This window comes from Hemicordylus capensis, chromosome 1 (genome assembly GCF_027244095.1).
Source record: "Hemicordylus capensis ecotype Gifberg chromosome 1, rHemCap1.1.pri, whole genome shotgun sequence".
Taxonomy (NCBI): Eukaryota; Metazoa; Chordata; class Lepidosauria; order Squamata; family Cordylidae; genus Hemicordylus; species Hemicordylus capensis.
Window position 1 is genome coordinate 88139382 of NC_069657.1, and position 9986 is coordinate 88149367.

The window sequence follows — 9986 nt, forward strand, 5'->3', positions numbered from 1 at the left end:
TTCCAGAAACAATGGGAAAGCCATCACTCTTTTTTCTCTTTGGCATGAGTTTTTCTTTAAAGGAAGGGGAAGGGGGAGAAACCAAGAAAGAATTAATTTCAAAGGAAGAAAGCATGTTCAACATATTTTTAAATAACTTACTTGATTTACAAAATATAGTAATGGGCCCCATGCTCATAAATATACATATATGTATATTGCCCAAAACAATTCCATCTGGAGAATTGGGTATTGTTTTGAACAAAGGGCTTCCACTCGAGTCATTAAAAGTGTATTTTATTAAAGGAAAATTGGCTTCAAAAGCGGTTGGGATTTGTGGGAATAAAAATAAAACTGGGATGAAAGTAATTATCCTCTACCCCTTTTCTTCCCTCATGTTCATTTGTCTATCCTAGACACAGACAACAGCAGCAGTAACAGCAACTCTGCTCTCTTCTGTTCCTTCCATGTCTGAGCTTTTCCTGTCCTTTCTTCTGCTGGTTGTTGGCGCCAAAGGGAAGGCGGGGATTGTGTCCACACTGGATATGGTATCAATCCTTTCCACTTGCGGCAGGGAGACATCTGTGGGGGAAATGAGATCCCCCAGAACTGTATACCAGTAAATAACTAATTTATACATAAAACAAATTAGCAACAACATCAAGACTCTATTTATGAATTTGAAATTGACCTTCAACTTTCTGCAGTTTCCGGCTGGAATAAAAGGCTCACAATCAGCACAAACATGCAGATGCCCACAATTGGGAGTTAACTGTGAAGAAAGAAAAAACTCCAGAAACTATTTCAGTTTAAATGTATTTGTTAAAAGCAATGTACGTGTTGGTTATAGATGTCACTATGTACAATACTATCTTGTTCTGGAAAACAAAAAATTGAGTTCATTCACACAACCAAAAACTGTGTTCTACCTGGGTTTTGGAGCTGTGTGTGCTCTCAATTTTCAGTTGTGTGGAAGCAAGGTTAGAGGAAAACCTGGGTAGAAGTGATTGTGTAGAAGCAAGGTAGAAAAGAAAGTTTTCCTCCTACCTTGCTTCTACACAATCACTTCTACCCACAATCACTTCTACCCAAGTTTTCCTCATACATTGCTTCCACACAACCAAAAATTGGTTGTGTCCCATATCCGGGTAGTATACAGTTTTTGATTGTGTGAATGACCTTATTGTCTTGAAGCAACTTAATGACTAACACATTTGTTGAAGCATAAGCTTTCATAGACTATGTCCACTTAATCTGTTGCATGGCGTTTTAAAAATCATCATTCGGAAGGTATTATACAGGCATAATGCTTGTATCATTAAGGTGAGATGTAAAAACTGCATTCTACCATTTTATTGCTCATAAAGTCCAAACCATTTGTCTGCTTGAAATTTGGCATGGAGCAACTAGATGACAAATACCACCACCTTTTCAAATTTCATACTGATCTGTTGGAAAATTAGATACAGCAGTTTAAAAACGGATTCCTACACAGATTATTTTACTTGTGGGTGACTAGCATTTATTTATTTATTTATTTATTTATTTATTTAATATTACACTCTTCCTCCAAGGAGCCCAGAACGGTGTACTACATACTCAAGTTTCTCCTCACAACAACCCTGTGAAGTAGGTTAGGCTGAGAGAGAAGTGACTGGCCCAGAGTCACCCAGCAAGTCTCATGGCTGAATGGGGATTTGAACTAAGGTCTCCCCGGTCCTAGTCCAGCACTCTAGCTACTACACCATGCTGGCTACATGGTGCACGGATAATCTACCTTTCTCTTTTCCTTGTCCCTTTAAATAGATCCAAAATTATTTCTTGACTTATTATCCTTTGAGTTCCTTATTGTAATAGGATGTGGCCTTAGTGATTCTTCCCTGTAGCAACAAAGATGGCTGCCACCAGCCTGCCTCTTAACTTGTATGAACTAGCAGAACCACCATATTGGCCTGTATGTCAGACTTGTCCTTTGTTCAGAGCAGAGATTGGTGGCTTGTTCAGCTTTTTTTGTGTCTGCAGCAGCTACCTAATGGTACTCTCCTCTGCACATCTACTCAGAGTAAGTCTTACTGTTAATAAGGAAAGATTAATGGGAAAACCTTTAAAATGGGGAAATAATGGAATCCCCTTTTTTAAAAAATGAAGGGGATAGAACAATCAGAACAATCCCTGTTTTAAAAAAAATAGGAGGGGGGATAATAGAAATCTCAAAACAAAGGAATAATATAAATATTCTTTTAAAAACAGGGGGACTGAAATATCCCCATTAAAAGTGGTGGGATGAACAATGGAAATATCCTTTTAAAACACTGGGGGAGAGAATAATGGAATGATTTCTTTTTTAAAGGGGGATGGAATAAACCGAATTCCAACAGTGCACATACCATTCTTCTCCTATAACCCTGACATCTACAGCATTTCACAAGGGTGCGATCTCTAATTATGGTGGTTGTTCTTTTAATGCCAAGAATCTATCCGGCTTGGACCCGGGTACTTTAGGCACCGCCTGCTCCAAGCTGAATCTACCCATGTGACTAGATTGACTGGGGAGGCTCTGCTCCACATGTCGACACCTGCTGAGGCCCGTTTGTTGAGCCTGTGGAACAGGGCCTTCTCGGTTGTTGCCCGTAGCCTGTGGAACTTGCTTTCAGCTGAGACCCGCATTGCTCCATGTTTCTCAGCCTTTAGGGGGAAAGTGAAGACTGCCTTTTTTATCCAGGCTTTTGGCCAATGAACTGTCCTTGGCTCTTTTAAAACTTTTAGCTCCTTTGTTCTGTTTTTATTGAATTGTATTTATCTTGTTGTTAAAATCTTGTTGTGAATCCTGGGATTTAGGATGACAGGAAGTACATGAATGAATAAATAAATAAATAAATAAATAAATAAATAATCCTCTCTTGCTTTTAAGACTATTGTAATTGTCAGGATTTGGAAGATTTACGATTCCAACTGGATGTCCATGATCCTGGTGACATGTGCAAGATTTATCTTTTGACAGTTTGTAATTCCTAGGGCAATGGATTTGTTATTGATGAATGCTACTAAACAGGTAGATTCCTCTGTTAAAATTCACTAGTTGTTTTCATACTTCGGTGTAATTCTTTTTATGACTTCAATATATTTCAGATATTTCGTACCTATTATTACAATTTTGGTTAATCTTATTTTGGATTATTTGTTGATCACTGTAGTAATTTGGGAATCCAGTATATATGTTACTGCTTAGTTTACTTTCAGCCTGCTATTTTTCAGCAGATTCCTAGGTCACTGAAGCCTTGAACAAGCCCTGCCCTAGTGGATCATTCATTGGCTTTCCCTGAAGCAGGAAATGTAAGAGGTTTACTGGCTGAGGTAAGCTTTGCCTCAGTATCAAGGTTTCTCTGGTCTGGAGCACTTGGCTTAGTAGCTCTGCAGTCTGATTGGTTTGACCCTTGGTTTGTTTTGGACTGTGGGTTATCTGCCTGACCCTCTGGCTCCTGACTACTCACCTGGCTTGACCTTTGGCTTGTTCCTGATCTCTGGCTCCCTGTCTGACACTCTGACTACTGGTGATTCCTTGGCTTTGACCCTCAGTGTGCTCCTAACCTACTGCTTCTGTCTAGACTCTCTGGCTCCTGCTTGATCCCTGGTGAGTCTCTGGCTCTCCCAGTCCTGGCCTTTGGACTTGCGCCCCCTAGTGACTGCTGCCCATGGCTCAGCTTTCTGACAACAAGAAAGAGAGTAACCATTAAGTGAGAGTCTGCTTTAAAGGAGAAGAATGTACTCTGTGTATGTTCAGAGGTTGGTAACTTTTGCAAGATGGTGCTTTGTGTCTGTCTGTCTGTCTGTCTGTCTTTCTTTCTTTCTTTCTGTGCTACCAACACCACTAAGTGATAACCTCTTGGAACCTAGTCCTACACATGATCTAATAAAAAGAAATGCACTTTTCATATGCTTAGAGGTTGCTGCTTCTATTGATAGTCTTTAAAATGTACTACTTTGTAAACAGCATGAAAGAAATAAGTATGATTAGACACGTTATAACTTTATTAAAAACAGCATATGCTTAGCAACCTAATACCAGTGTGGAGGAAGTACTTGAAATTTCTTCTTAAAATTGCAGGTGTAGGTTGGCATTGATAGTTACCTGTAGTGAGCCTGGCACTAGTTCTCTGAAGGCAATGCATATATTTTGAATTACTGTACTAATCTATTTTCCTTCTGAGCGGAGGAATATATGTCATAAGTTATAACTATGAATGAAACAAATGATGTTGATTCTTCAGTGAACAGATTGCAGGACTGTTGTAAAAATCAGTGTATTAATGCTGCTAGAGTGCTCGCCTCACCTCCTATACACACGCGCTGAGTCCCTGTGTCATTTTTCACATTTAATTTACAATGAACACTTTTGAGAATAGAGGGGAATACATTGCAGAATTGTAACACTCTTCCCATTGTATGTCCCCAGTCAGGTACTGGGAGCAGAGGAGAGCTGGTCTTGTGCCAGCAAGCATGACTTGTCTAATTAGCTAAGCAGGGTCTGCCCTGATTGCATTTGAATGGGAGACCACATGTGAGTACTGTAAGATATTCCTCTCGGAGAATGGAGCCACTCTGGGAAGAGAAGAAGGTTCCAAGTTTCCTCCCTGGCTTCTCCAAGATAGGGCTGAGAGAGCGTTCTGCCTGCAACCTTGGAGAAGTTGCTGCCATTTTGTGTAGACAATACTGAGCTAGATAGATCAATGGTCTGACTCAGTTTATGGCAGCTTCCTATGCTCCTATGTACTGTCTCTGACCATGGTGATTCCATTTAGCTAACTCTGCAAATAGCTTTTCCATGAATTTCTCTAAAGGATTAGTCTCCATTTTCCAATAGATGAGTAGAATTGTCCCTTTTCCATCAGTTATTGTTTAACATTTAAGCTACAAAACTTAAAAGAGTATGCAGATTGGGGCCAGGGGTTAGTGACTCGGTAGTTCCTGCAGTCACTTGCCCAGTTCTGAGTCTTTATAGGAATGCTGCCTGTCTCTCAGTCTCCTAGAAGCCTGGCAGAGGGGAGGAAGAGTCCATCTGCTTCCCATCCAGTACTGCCTAGTGTGAGAGACCAAGGGGGTGCTGGTGGCTCCTGCTGCTGCCTGCCTGCTGCTGCTTCCCCTGTGAGACTGTGACCTGCTACCTCTGGGTAACATCTGTGGGGAGCGTGTGTGCAGGATTGGGGCCAGGGGTGAGTGACTCAGCAGTTCCTGGGGTCACCTGCCCAGTTCTGGGTCTTTATAAGAACACTGCCTGTGTCCCCTTTGGGGGAGCCACTCAGGGGATAACGAGGGTGAGGCCACGTTTTTGGCTCAGGGACCCCCGTGGTGTGTAAAGGTGGGTGAGTATTTTAATTTGACTTCTGTTTTAAAATCCTGGGTGAGTTGAGTTTTAATGAGTCTGGAGATGGGGAGACAGGGGGTGTATCCACTGATTATGGGGCAGCTATTCCAGTGGTGGTGGGGACTGAAAGAAGTAACATTGACAGGTCAGCAGGCTGTTTCAAGAGAAGGAAAATCAGAAACTTAATTGCTGTCTCCCCTTCTGGCTGTCCTCCCAGCCCTTTGACCTTGGAAAGCAATGCTGACCACCCATAGGGCCTTGTCTTGCTCCTTTGTAATGCCAAGTCAGTCCAGAATAAACCTGAAATCATCCATGATCTGATTCTGGACGAAGGGGCTGATCTGATATGTATCACAGAGACTTGGTTGGGGCAGGCTGGTCGCTGAGTCTGGTCCCAGCTTTACCCTCCAGGGTACTCTGTGGAGGAGCAGGGGAGGGGGCGTGGATGGGGAAGTGGAGTAGCTGTGGTCTATAAGAACAATATTTCCTTTGCCAGGATTCCTGTCGAAGTGTCTGACCATATTGAATGTGTGTACTTATGTTTGGGGACCAGGGATATACTGGGACTTCTGTTGGTGTACTGATCACCCCACTGTCTAATGGAGTCCCTAACTGAGCTGACGGACTTGGTCTCAGGTTTGGCATTGGAGTTTCCCAGGCTTGTGGTGTTGAGCAACTTGAATGTTCATTTGGGACCAATTTGTCTGGGGTGGCTCAGGAGTTCATAGCAGTCATGACAACTATGGGCCTACCCCAAGTGGTCTCGGGACCGATGCACATTGCTGGTCACATGCTTGATCTGGTCTTTCACTCTGAACAAGGTGGTGTTCCATGGGTGGGGACTCGTGATTTCCCCATAGTCATGGAGGGACCACCATCTGGTTAAGGTTGGACTCACGACCATGTTCCACCTCCGCAGGGACAGAGGGCCCATCCAAGAGGATTACAAGAGGCCTTGGAGGGATTTCGTGTTGGCTCTGCTGGTGATCCTGTTGATACTGTGGTGAAGAATTGGAATAATCAACTTACCAGGACAATGGACATGATCACTCCTAAGTGTCCTCTCTGACCCGCTTCTAAACTGGCCCCTTGGTATACAGAAGAACTACGGGGGCTGGAGCAGCGAGGTATAGAGCGCAAGTAAAGAAAGACTCGACTCAAATCTGACAGATTATTACATAGAGCTCATTTGAAGATCTATGCTCAGGCGACATGTGCGGCAAAGAAGTGATTATCTTCCTCCCATATCGCATCCACAAGTTCACGTCCAGCAGAGTTATTCAGGGTTGTGAAGGGTCTAATGTGCACCCCTTCCCCCGTGAATCAGTACTTGGAACCAACAATTTCTTGCTGCGATGTTTTTAATGCTTTTTTGTGGACAAAATCTCTTGTATTAGGGACAACTTAGGTTGAAACTCCACACTTGTTACAGAATCTGATGCCGAGGTGTCCAGCAGCTCCTCTAATGTGATGATCCTGGATCAATTTCATTTTGTGACTCCTGAGGATGTGGACAAGTTGCTTGGAATGGTGTGGCCTACCACCTGTCCTCTTGATCCTTGCCAAACATGGCTTATACCAGGGATTCTCAACATTGGGTCCCCAGATATTATTGGACTTCAGCTCCCATAATCCCCAGCTCCAGTGGCCTTTGGTTGGAGATTATAGGAGTTGAAGTCCAATAACATTTGGGGACCCAACATTGAGAATCATTGGCTTATACTAACTGGCAGGGAGGCTGTGGTAGAGGGGGTGGTAGAGATTATAAATGCTCTGAGAGAGGGCAGGATGCCCCCTTGTCTGAAGGAAGCAATCATTAGACCACTTCTGAAGAAGCCTGCCTTGGATCCCTCAGAATTAAGCAACCACTGGCCTGTCTCCAACCATCCATGGCTGGGCAAGGTGATTGAGAGGTTGGTGGCTTCTCCAGGCAATCTTGGAGGAAACTGATTATCTAGACCCATTTCAAACTGGCTTTCAGGTGTGCTATGAAGTGGAGACTGTCTTGGTTGGCCTGATGGATTATCTCCAATTGGGAATTGACAGAGGGAGTGTGACTCTGTTGGTCCTTTTGGATCACTTGGTAGCTTTTGATACTATTGACCATAGTATCCTTCTGGAACGTCTGAGAGGATTGGGGGTGGGAGGCACTCCTTTGTTGTGGTTCTGCTCCTACCTCATGGGCATATTCCATCTGGTGTCCCTTGGAGACTGTTGTTCTTCCAAATCTGAACTTTCCTATAGTGTCCCCCAGGGCTCCATATTGTCTCAGATGTTTAACATCTACATGAAACCGCTGGGAAAGATCATCAGGAGATTTGGTGCAGGGTGTTATCAGTATGCTGATGACACCCAAATCTACTTCTCCATTTCAACCTCATTGGGAGAAGGCATAACCTCCCTAAAGGCCTGCCTGGAGTCAGTAATGGGCTGGAGGAGGGATAACAAACTGAGGCTGAATCCTGATAAGACGGAGGTACTTATTGTGTGGGGTCAGAACTTAGGAAACAATATTGGAGGGGTGGTATATAAATCATTTTGGAAGGGCAGTATATTAATAAGGGGGGGATTAGATAGATAGATAGATAGATCACAATCCTGTGTACATTTAACAAGGCAATATCGGTGAAGTAGCTTAAACTTCCTAAAATGCTGTAGAAGTATACACATAGAATTTTAACACACACAACAGTCACATAGAGTGCTGACATGATGTACTGCCTTTTCAAAAAATACAAGAAAATTGAAGAATCAAATATCTCCTCTTTAAGATGAGAGTTGAAATGATTACAATTTTCATGGTCTAAAAAGTGTGGAAATTGCAAGTTAAGGTGGTTGCCTCAACTTCTTTGTCATGTAAGCAATAAAGGGTTGGTACAGTCTCATGCCACGACATGTCTACACCTGCACTAGATGTCGTGACGTGATCACACCTACAAAGATTAGAATTGTTCGGACAATGGTTTTTCTCATGACACTCTATGGATGTGAAAGCTGGACTTTGAAGAAGCAAGATAGAAAAAGCATTGATGCTTTTGAACTTTGGTGCTGGAGAAGACTTTTGAGGATACCATGGACAGCCAGGAAAACAAACAAATGGATCATAGAATAAATCAATCTAGAATTTTCACTTTAGGCACAAATGGCCAGGCTCACACTATCATATTTCGGATACATTATGCGAAGACCCAGCTCCCTTAAGAAATCCCATAATGTTGGGAAAAATTGAAGCAGCATCATGGTGGATGCACTTGATTACAACAACAATGAACGTACCACTGAAAGACCGTAAAGGCCAAGTTGAAGACAGATGATCCTGGAGAGAATCTATCTATGTGGTCACTAAGAGTCAACACCGACTTGACGGCACTTAATCAATCAATCAATCAATCAATCAATCAATCAGTCAGTCAGTCAAAAGTCTCATATATTATGCTGGCTTTGCAAATTAAACTTCGTCTTTCACCCCAGCAATGGGAAGTAATCAGTAGCAGCTCACCTTAATGAACTGAGGGGCACTAAACAAGGCATGACTGTCTCTGGTCAGGGCAGCTCCAGTTGTGCTTCTCTCTCCCATCCCATGTTGTACCCAGTCCACACCTATGAATGGCCAGCCTACAGGCAGCATGGCTCTTCTTAACACCTGGGAGGAGCGGGATGGGAGAAAAAGGCATAACCAGAGCGGCCGGGAACCAGAGGCAGCTGCACCTCATTTGGCTCCTTAAGGCAAGCCACTACTGAAAGGTATGCATCCAGTCCGAAATACATCCAGGCTTGAAACATCGCGACAAAGCACAGTGCGTCCCCAAAATTCCACCTATAAAGCCAGTGTATGAAACTGTACAAGGCCTTTATTACTTTCATGATGCAGAAGTTAAGGCATTTTAACTTGCAATTTCCAAGCTTTTTGCAGCATGTGTGCGAATTTTAAGCACCTTCACTTTTTTCTTAAAATGAAGGATTTTAGAAAAATATTTAAAAACATATACTTAACATAAAGAAAAAAATTGTAAGCAGTGGGATGAAATGCAAGAGGAAATGTGAGAGGCCTAATCTGGTGACAAGCTTAAAAGTATATATAACAAGTATGGTGACAATTCACAATAGCAGTAATAAGTTATAACTTCACTCATTCTCAGAGTTTGAGGCAGATGTGTACATTCTGCAAAATAAATGGAAAATCCTTGGCCTATATTGGGCCAGTGAACTGTTTCCTGTGTTTTATCTTCTTGTGGTGAACGTGTATGAGGATGGAGCAGACACTCCTTTTATTTGAAAGTGAAGAGAAAGACAATCCAGATTCTGCTTGTCAAAGCATTCTGATACTGAGCCAAGATTATTATTATTTTCAAGTTACTGTGCTACAGCTCTCTTTGCTAACTGTTCCTCATCTGTTAGGACCACAGTCTCTGCTGCTTGTATATTTCAGATAGCAGGTAATAATTATTGCAAAGGTTTGTTTTTGTGGCCAGGTAATAGTCAACACTTTTTCTGAGGGAAACCTGAGGTCACTTGCATAGAGAGATCACCCTCAATCCACATTTCCATGACATATCCCATCTCTCCTTTGGTTTCCAAGATTCCACAAGATAATTCAGCCTAAATGCTGCTGGTTTAGATCTAAACCTTTTCAGGCTCAGAGCAG

The 9986-nt window shown here is 42.6% G+C and overlaps 1 long non-coding RNA gene across 1 annotated transcript; it reads right to left on the reverse strand.

Moving 5' to 3' along the window:
- Positions 1–260: 260 nt before the first annotated feature.
- Positions 261–3608, reverse strand: LOC128339955 (uncharacterized). The gene is made up of 2 exons (XR_008313358.1): positions 3471–3608; positions 261–751 (listed from the first exon to the last, which is right to left on the reverse strand). It is a non-coding gene; the product is annotated as an uncharacterized LOC128339955 (long non-coding RNA).
- Positions 3609–9986: the final 6378 nt, after the last annotated feature.